Source organism: Manis javanica, chromosome 2 (genome assembly GCF_040802235.1).
Source record: "Manis javanica isolate MJ-LG chromosome 2, MJ_LKY, whole genome shotgun sequence".
Taxonomy (NCBI): Eukaryota; Metazoa; Chordata; class Mammalia; order Pholidota; family Manidae; genus Manis; species Manis javanica.
This window is the reverse complement of record NC_133157.1, coordinates 215,941,198-215,951,418: the sequence shown is the minus strand read 5'-3', so window position 1 is coordinate 215,951,418 and position 10,221 is coordinate 215,941,198. Positions and strand designations below refer to the sequence as shown.

The 10,221-nt window shown below is 46.2% G+C and overlaps 1 non-coding gene across 1 annotated transcript; it reads right to left on the bottom strand.

Moving 5' to 3' along the window:
* Nucleotides 1-9,666: 9,666 nt before the first annotated feature.
* Nucleotides 9,667-9,773, bottom strand: LOC118972824 (U6 spliceosomal RNA). Its single transcript, XR_005061936.1, has one exon. It is a non-coding gene; the product is annotated as a U6 spliceosomal RNA (small nuclear RNA).
* Nucleotides 9,774-10,221: the final 448 nt, after the last annotated feature.

Sequence of the window (10,221 nt, the reverse complement as noted above, 5' to 3'; positions counted from 1 at the left end):
GCTAGGCACAACGCTATCCCCTCTACAGTGAATGATTCCATTTAGTTCTTTCAACAGCCCTGGAAGGTAGATATTATAGACCAGCAGACTGACACTGCAGAGAGATTAACAAACTGGCCCAAGGTCACACAGGGTCAGAGTCAGAGTGAAGATTCAAACAGAGGCCTGTGGGACTCAAACTACTCTGCACTTGGCTGCAATGGTCAACTGCTCTCCACCATTCAAGATCCCCAGGGCCACTCAGGGCCGTCTCCAGGATGCTGTGCACCAGGGTAATTCTCACCCTTACTTTGCTCCCTTCTTCAGCCCTTCCCCCAATTCCTCCGTTCCAAAGCACACACACACACAGATGGTAAAGGCAGTGACTTTGGAGTGGTAGTTGGTGATAAAAGCCAAGATGACCCACGAGTTGGTGATTAAGAAGTCACAGAGCCCACACCCTGGAAGAGGGGCAGGGTCTAAACAGTCCTCAGAGCCTGGGGAGCAGCCTCAGGGCCCCCTCCCTGGTCCAAGCTGAACCAGCCTGCTCTGCACATCACAGCCTCGGGGGACACGCTTCCTCCAGGCTCCTGTTTCAGCTGCCCTACGCGATGCTGCTGTTCAGCCAGAGATGGAGAGAACCCAGTGGGGTTTCCAGGCAGGCAAGTCATCTCATGCCTTCAAATGGATATTCTTATTCTTCGAGGGTTCATTCAGTGCCTGTAACTGGCGTATAGTAGGTATTCAATAGATAAGAGTTGAGTGGATGAATGAGTAGATTAACCTAGAAATCCGTGTCCCATCCATTCCATAAATACATGTGGCTCAGACAAGAGTTCATTCAGCAATTTTTTTAGAGGAAAGGGGCAGGATGGCAAAAAGGCCTGCTGGACCCCCACCCCCCACCCAAGCCACATTGCCACAGCAACTCGGCTACAAACTGGAACATGCCACTTTGTAAAACTAGGCCCCACAAGTAACCCAGTCACAGCCCCAGTGGAGGACAGGTAGCAGCCTGAGCACCTTTTGGGAAATCTCCCCCGACAAGCATCTTGCTGCAATACTCTTACAAGCAGGTACTGTATTCTTCCTGGAAGGAGCTACTCGAGCATTGTTTCCTTTATCTTATGTCTCTGGCGTTGGCTAGTCATGTTTCAGTGCCTGGCTCATGGATCCCTCCTGCCTTCCAATCTCTCTAAACTCTAAACTAGGCCCTTAAGCAAGTCCTGCTCACCCCTGTGCTCAGAGCAGACTTTGGGAGTCCCTACCCATACGTGGGAGTTCCAGGTTTGGCAGAAAAATAATTCAAACAGTGTTATTTTCACAATATCAGCATTTCCGTAATATATTTTAAAATCGATGTGACCATTTAATGTGGCGGCACTTCTGATTGTTTACCCAAAAGCTGTTATTACATCAGAGAACAGCTTATGGTCATGGTGTCTCAGAAACATTTGTAGCCTTACTCAAAGACACCGCTGTGTAGCACACATGCCCAGACAGCATTATTTTGTCCTAGCTGTTTTCTCACAGCATTTTCTGTCTGCCTATTTTGTAACCCCTGTCAGGGGGTATCATCGTTTGCCTGGTGTGTCTCACCCACCAGACAGCAAGCTCCTCCAGGGCAAAGGCTGCCCAGCTCATTTTTATACTCCAGTGCCAGCGCCATGGCCAGCACCTAGAAGGCACCAAATTAAATTTGGTTGAATTGGAAAGAGGCTGAATTCAGATGACTCTGAATTCTGTGGGGGAGACATAGGTCCTGGGATCAGTGTACATGGCCACGTCTCTCTCTAGAGGATGCAGTGCATCTGTCTTGGAGTGATATGGCTCAAACAGGTGACAGATTCTTAGGGAGACTTCCAGCCATGGGACTGAGCTACCATGAAGGGTCCCTTGTCCAATGCCTTGGAGCTCCCTGTCCATTCCCTGCATCGAGCTCAAGACAAAGAAATCCAGTGTGTGACTCACACTGGAAACTGGAAGGAACAAGATCTGGTATCATGAAGCCCTTGCTGGCAATTGTGTCATCGATTATTTAGCATCAGGTTTTTGGTAAGATCTTTAGGGACTTCACTTTAGCCAGATGACCTCATGCTAAGTGAGATTTATGGCCTCTTGAGTGAACAGTACAGTTATGAGGTAACGGAGGGAAGATGACCTATAATTACACATAAAAGTGTTTCATTCCCAGGTTCCCTGATGAATCAGGCCGAGGATGAGATGCTGCAGTTGCCGTTTTGAAAAAGAAAAGCATGACAGGACTCACCCCCCAATGTGTCTCTTTTTAATAATGATAACATTCACCAACATGTGTTTGTGTTTCTATGGGTCAGAGTCAGTGGAATATAATAAGCACTAAATAAATTTTTGGACAGAAACAATGAGTGAATGTTTTCCTACACAGGTTAACTCTTCTAAAGCACACAACTCTTTGAGGGGGGCCATCGTGTTAGTTTGTTAGGGCTGCCATAACAAAGCGCCACAGGCTGAGAGACTTAAACAACAGAAATTAATGTCGTTCCACAGTTTTGGAAGCTGCAAGTCTGAGGCCAAGATGGCAGCAGGGTCGGATCCTTCCGAGGGCTCTCTGCTGGACCCCACCCTGCGTCCTCACACGGCCTTCCCTCTGTGTGCGTCTGTGTCCTCATCTTTTCCTAAGAGGACACCAGTCAGACTGGAGTAGGGCCCGTCCTCATAACCTCCTCAGGGCCACCACCAACGACTAGTGCAGGACTTCATTAAGTACCAAGATATTTTCAAATGGTTTTCAACTGGTCTCCCCATCAATCACAGTTCCCCCAACATTTTTCTCCAGGTCAGAGTGGCCACATCAGTTTGGACTAGACTGTGAAATAGCTTGACTGTGAATGTTTGGCTTTTATCTTAGGGGAACAGGGGCATCCTGACAGTTTTCAAGAAGGGCCAAGTTGTTTTTTCAGGAACACAGCAGGAGAAAGAGGGAAGATGGAATCAGGAGACAATAGTCTAATCAGAGTTAACAAGATACTGTTATTCTGTCTCAGAATAACAAGACTGTTGACCCGGTTCTGGTTGCTGGTTTTCAAATTGTGCTCTACAAAGCCTGCACGCCCTTGGAGTTGCCTTAGGGGTCACCTGAGGCCGCGGGGGCACTGTGTGGAAGGGAAGAGAGCTTGGTTCCCAAGAGCAGCTGCACCCATGGACTACTTTATTTGAAAAAAGTTCACCTTAGTATGAAAACAAAAATTGCAAATCATTTATTACATGAAACACTGGTGAGACCATAAATAAGAAGAGCCAGGAGGGCGGGAGGGGAAATGGGAACAGGGAGAAAAGGAGGACGAGCCTCGCCCAAGGAGGCCATCAGCCTGTCCCCCAAGTCTCCCCTGGGGCGGATCTGCTTCCAGGCTCACTCGGATGCCTGTTGACAGGATTCATTCCCTGGAGGCTCTTGGGATGAGGGCCACAGCTCCTTGCTGACCACTTGGCGGAGGCTGCCCTCAGTCCTTGGCGTGCGGGCCTCTCTGTAAACCAGCTCATAACATGGCAGTGGCTTCATCAGCACCATCAAGGGAGAGGGAGAGAGGGAGTAACACAAGGTCAGCCTTTTGTGCCCTGACCGTGGAAGGGACATCTTACCACTTCTGTTTGTTAGAAGCCAGTCACTAAGCTCAGCCCACACTCAGGTGAGGGAATTAAATAAGGGAGGAATTCCAGGATGCCGGACCTCTGAGGGGAGAAGTGACATCTCTGACTAGTGGGTCTAGGACCAGGCACTGGAATGCGTAGGCCAGCCCCTCCTTCTCTCTTCCTCCAGGGGACCCACTCTCCTGGGAGAACCACTTCTGCTTGGCTCCTGGCCACGCCGCAGGCTGAGCAGTAAAGGCTCTGTCCCTCCTGGGAGAGAGTATCCCCTTCCTAGACCCACTGGGGACAACTCTGTCCTTCTTGGTTCAGAATTAGGCAGCCTACTTTTGCTGCACACCTATGTCACAATCTCCAAATCTCCAGCCTCACCTTTATCCAAAATAAAGCTGACATTTTTATTCTCATACACCTGACAGTTTGGGTTCCCTCAATTGGCTCAGAACTCAAGCAAAGACACTAAGTTCCCTGCTCATACCCCAAGGCTTTGAAAGATTTGGAGCTGGAATCAAAGGAACCCCAGCTGCATGGACATGGGACCTATGCAGGTGCTCAGAAGGGCCCTGCCCTTGGTTGAACGCTCTACTGTCACCGTCTTGAAATTCTTGATAACTTTTAAACAAGGGTTCCACGTATTCCTTTTGTACTGGGTCCCCCTGATTATCTAGCTTTCCTGAACCTAAGTTTGATCTGGCAATGCCACTATTCTCTAGGTCTTGGACACATGGCCACCCCTCTGTGATTTTCTCAGCTGCAAAAAAGGGGTGAAAACACCATCTAGAACTAGGGTGGCTGGGAATCTCCAATGAGGCAGTGTGGGTGCGAGTTGTGAAACTGCCCCTCAATGTTTGATCTCCAGTGAATGAACCAGCCACCTCTTGAGTGACTGATGTGCTTCTGCCCAAGATAGATCCTGACTGGAACAGCTGAACAAAGGTGGCGGGAGGAAGGGAGAGGAAACCTCTTCTGGTCCCAGAGACAGAGCAGCAGTCTGAGATTCTGACTTGGAAGCCAGTGTGCCCTGCAGGCAAAGGGCCTTCTCGCAGATCTCAACAATTCCAGGAGCAGCTCCCACAAAGTGCTGTTGATATGCCACTCAGGACTCCACCGTCCTAAGTCTGCAATGGGACACGACGAGACCCAGTCCTCAAGGGCAAGGAAGTCAATACAGGAGAACTGGAGCCCTGAATGTTCGTGTTCCAAACTAAGAGGAAATGTTTGCAGACATCAGACTATCAACTGATCACAACTTGTCTGGGAAAAAAAAACCCAATGTCGATGTCTCGTTCATGTATTTCATTGAGAAATACCAGAGAGATGGGTTCTGTTAGCTACTTGAGTAATTCACAGCATTTCGTGTTTACATTGAAGTATCAAATTAGACAATTATGAATCATCCTGATTCAAAAAAAATTCACCAAAATAATTTCCTTCTATAACATTATCTTCTAATCTACATGCTATCTTCATTTCATTATGTGCTTTTGCTCGGCCAGAGCCTAAAGATCTAATTGCATTTTTAAAGCATCCCATTAAACCAAAATAACAATTCTGCTACAATAACCATAATGAGCTAGTTGGTCCTGACTTGTATTACATTTTGAAATGTCACGCTTTTTTTATGGTTGTTTTCCCAAGAGAGTTTATAGCTTTTGCAATCAGGCAGCCTTGGGAAGCATGGTTTTAAATTATTTTAATGTTCCACACTAACTGAGCATTTCATACACCCATGTCCTTTGCCTTTTCTGAACTAAGAAGAATGCCTTTCCTGTATCTTGGTTCTTTAACACTGACAAAATAGAATCACATTTGTGGTTTTATTTGACTCTCCCAGACCTAGGTTACATGCTGGGAGAGAGCTTTCGGCACCACCAAAGCAAGAGACAATGGCTAACGTGAACGTAATATGGATTTACTGGCAGGACAGTGAGTTGCTTATGGATCAACAGGGAGCGAGAGAACCTGGCTCTGACAACAGACCAGGATCAAGAGAATCTGGGCAGCTGAGAACACAGCCAAGAGCCCATCACAGCAGAAGTCTAGTTACAGTGTAGCCACCAGGCCTGCCAACCCTGGACATGACTTGGGCTACTGGGCTGTTTTCTTTTTAAATGAGGCACAATTTAGTGTTAGGTGCATAACTGTTGCATGCACATCTGTGTAGCCACCTCCCTGTGCAAAACATAGGATATTTCTAAGACCTCAGAAGGTTTCCTCATGCCCCCCTGCCAGTCCATCCACCATTCCCCATCAAGAGTAATCACTTTTCTGATCTCTTACTATAGATTAGTTTTGCCTGATTTTGAACTTCATATGGATAGAACCACACATTATCTACTCTTTTGTGCCTGGGTGTCTGTCTATTGTCTCTCTTTTCTCCTCGCTCTGATTATAACTGAGATTTATCTATATGGTTGCTTGTAGTAAAAAGTCATGGTTCTTCTGTTTTTATTGCAGTGAAATACTCTGTTGCATGATTTTACCAAAATGTTTCTTCCTTGCTACTTCTCAAGGACATTTGGGTTATTTCTAGTCTGGGCTCTGATGGATAACACTGCTGGGAAAATGCTTGTGCCTGCCTTTTGGTGGACATGCGCAGTACTTTTTCTTCAGTGTTATAGGTCCAGTGGAACTGCTGGGTCATCAGACAGGCATAGGTTTCGCTGTGTAGATAACCCTTGATGGCTTTTGAGTCTCCTGCTGCCTAGGTGGATTTAACCTCTCATCCCTGTATCTCTGCATCACCGCCTGCACATGTTCAATCCTGGGAGCATGTGAGCATTCCAGCTCAGGTCTCCTGGCCCACCTAGCAGCCCTGGGGTACAGAAGGCTGTTGTTGTCAGCTTTCACAGAATGGGGGTAAGGGTGCTGCCTTCCCCCAAGACTCACTCCCATCTTGAGATGTTATACCTTCCAAACAAGATGGGGTTCAGATATTCAGCAGCCAAAAACTGGCAAATGCCCACCACAACATACCATTTTCAGGATTTTTGTTTTACCTGCATATCACACACACTGTCACTCAGTTTTTACAGGCCTGCCTTGTTTTATTGTTCTTTGGGGATATCGTGCTTTCTTATAAACTGAAGGTTTGTGGCAACCCTGCCTCAAGTGAATCTCTCAGTCTCAATTTCCCAGCAGCATTTGCTCACTTTGTGTCTCTGTGCCACATTTTGGTAATCTCACAATTACTATATAATTCCACTTAAATGAAGTACCCAGGGGAGTCAAATTAATAGAAAGAAAGAATAGGGGTTTCTGGAGGTGGAGAGAAATGGGGAGTTTAGTGTCTAATGGGTGCAGAATTCCAGTTTGCAATGATGAAAAAGTTCTGGAGTTGGATGGTGGTGATGGTCACACCACAATGTGAATGCACTTAATTCCACTGAATTGAACACTTATAAATGGTTCAAACGGTAAGATCTGTTATATGTATTTTCCCACAGTAAAAAGGAAAATGACAGCCTGGGCTCCACGGTCCTCATCTTCCCTTACCCTGCTCACCTGTTTTTTTCTGCTGTATGTACATTATCACCTTTAATATATTATGTCACTTACTGATTTTTCCCCCAGAATGTAAGCTACACAAGGATAGGGATTTTGTGTCTTTTGTTTATTTTCTTGTTCGCTGGGATATCACTGGCTCCAAGAACAGTGCCTGGGACATAGCTGGTGCTCAGTAAATATTTATTTACTGGGTGATGCTCTGTGAATCCCTGGATCGGAGGAGGAACGGGAGGAGGCACTGATTCTGTCACCTGGTTCACCAGGTACCACTGTCCAGCTGGAGGTCACTGGAGGCACCGAGGGAGCCTGTTCTACACGTGAGCAATGTGAGGCACAGACGGGGGTAATGACATTTCCACAGTCAAGAAGGCTGGCTCAGAGATCACATTCAGAGGAAAGAGCAAAGCCAGTAGGAAAAGAACGGCAGCACTCCGAAATCTCAGAAAAATACGCTACACCTGCATTTCTTTTTTTTAGCATTTGCCCTCAAGGAAAATCTTGTTTAATGTACAGTTATGAAAGAAAAAAGGCTTCATGTTTTCTAGCAATGTCACTGCTGGAGTTCACCATTCTTTCCTAACTGAAACCTAATTGGTACCTAATGGAAAGGACTGGTGAAGGGAGAGAGACGGACTGGGGGATGTGTTCGGGGGTTAACATGAAACATAATTTTTTAAATGACTTTTAAAAAAATATCATGAACTTCCTAGATAAATATCACAAATGTGCCTGACTTCATTATAATTCTTTTTTGGGGGGTATGATTTCCTGGGGTTCTCAGGAGACCAGATTCATTCCTGTTTTTCACAGTTTACCACTCCCTCTCTGCTAAATAACTTTTCCTGCGGGGTCTCAGCTTTCTCATCTGAACAGAATGGGGGTGGGGGTGCTGGATGCGTGTTAGCTGGTCCCTAGGGCTTCAGAGCTATGCTTATATGGCACTTATATCGCGTGGGTTTAGTTTGTGTTAGAGATCAGAAATGGCAAAGAATTCTAGAGATGCTGCTGTTCATACTTCGCTTGGACATGGGGTGATGGATGAGGACTGAAGGGACAGGAGTCCCTCACAGGCATCCCTCATGGCCGTGCCTGCAGAAGGTGGCTATGGCAGGGGAGTCTTGGTGAGATAAAGGCCCCAGCAGAACTGCCTCTGGAGCGTGTGGCACTGGGAGTGTAGGGGACATGAGAAGGGGCAGGGGCTCTACATTTTGGTACCTGGTGCTGAGAGCAGTGAGTGGCAGGGCCAGGCATTGGGTGGGAGGGCTTCGAGGGCAAAGGATGGCCCCCCAAGGGCTGAAGTAGACAAGCCTGAGGGGCCTGTTCAGAGCCCACATGACCCCAGCTTGGGTCCCAGAAATAACTGGGATTCTGAGGGGAAGGAGATGAGATCCTGTCTGGGCAAGTGAGGACAACCAGCCTGTGAAATCTCAGACTTGAATGTAAATGGGGTGCAGACTAGAGATGCTCCAGGTGCAATTAATTAACTTTTAAAGCAAATTATTGAAAAGATACTTAAAATTGAAAAAGCTCAACCATCACTTATGCACATAGATATTTCAGACAATCTGAAGTTTTAAGTACATTCATTTGATTTCACTTTGGGCCGATGTAGGAAGTGTGTGGTTAAACAAGCTGACATTGGGTTTATAGCTAAGTTTAAAAACATAATGGACATTTGGATTCATTTCAGGATTCAGCAAATTTGGGCCTACATCATGGAAATAAAAATCCTGCTCTTCTCTGTACTGGTCAGATGCCATCTGGAGAATTTATTTACTTCTAAGAGCCATGTTTTAAGCGGAGATGAATAAACTGCTGTGGGGTCAGGAAAGGGCAAGGGCGTGGAGGGAAGGATCTAGAAATTTGGCATCTGAGAAACTGAAGGCTTGGGGATACTTGGAGAGGACCATCAGAGCCTGTATTTGAGTGTTTGAAGACCTGGAAGATGGTTTGGGCTTGCCCTATATTGTTCCAGAAGGTAGAATTTGAGCCATAGAAAGAAAAGTTACAAGGCTATAAGGACAAAGGCCTTGGCTCTGTTTAAGAAAAAACATTCAATCTGATTCCTTCTTGGATCAGGAGGCTGGCCTGAGCTGGGAGCTGAGCCCTCTGGGTCTGTCTGGGGCAGGATCCATTAGCAGTGGGAGTCTGGGGCAGAGCCATACCAAGTCTTCAAGGCAGAATAGTGCCAAGACCACAGGAAGAAATGGAGAAGACAGTGGGAGAGAGGCCAAGCCTCAGGAGCCAGGCAGAGAGAGATGGGGAGCTAGCTGCCCTGGCCTAACCTCAGCTGGCCGCCACCCACTGGTGGTTCTATGGAATATGTGTGGAGCCATTATCTTAAGGAATCCTAGTTAGAATAGAGCCCCTGAGCTGGTATCTGGCAAAGTTATCATGTCAGGAAATGCTCTGGTCCTGGAGGTGTTCAATAAATGCCAGTGACCATCAATACTTCCATGTGTTCAATATCTTTTTCATTTTTTAATTGTGGTAAAATACATATGACATAAAATTTACCATCTTAAATTTTCTTATACTGTATCATTTTTTTTTTTAAATATGGAACGCTTCACGAATTTGCGTGTCATCCTTGCGCAGGGGCCATGCTAATCTTCTCTGTATCGTTCCAATTTTAGTATATGTGCTGCCGAAGCGAGCACTATACTGTATCATTTTTAAGTGTACATTTCAGTGGCATTAAATACATTCACACTGTTGTGCAACCATCACTACCACCATCCCCAGAACTCTGTTCATCTTCCAAGGTAGAAACTCTGTCCCCATTCGACACCAGCCCCCCTTTTTCCCCTTCCCCCAGCCCCTGGCAACCAATATTCCTTCTCAGTGAATTTGACTGTGCTGGGTACCTCATGCTGGGACTCATACAGTGTTTGTCTTTTTGTGACTGGCTTATTTCATTTAGCATAATGTCCTCAAGGTTCATCCATGTTGTGGCCTGTATCAAAATTTCCTTCCTTGTTATGGTTGAATTAAACAGATGCATATACCATAATTTATTCATCTATCAATGGACATTTGGATCAATTGGATTGGATCTATTTTGTAGCAAGCTCTCTGATAGGCACTGAAGTTGAAAGGACTCACGGT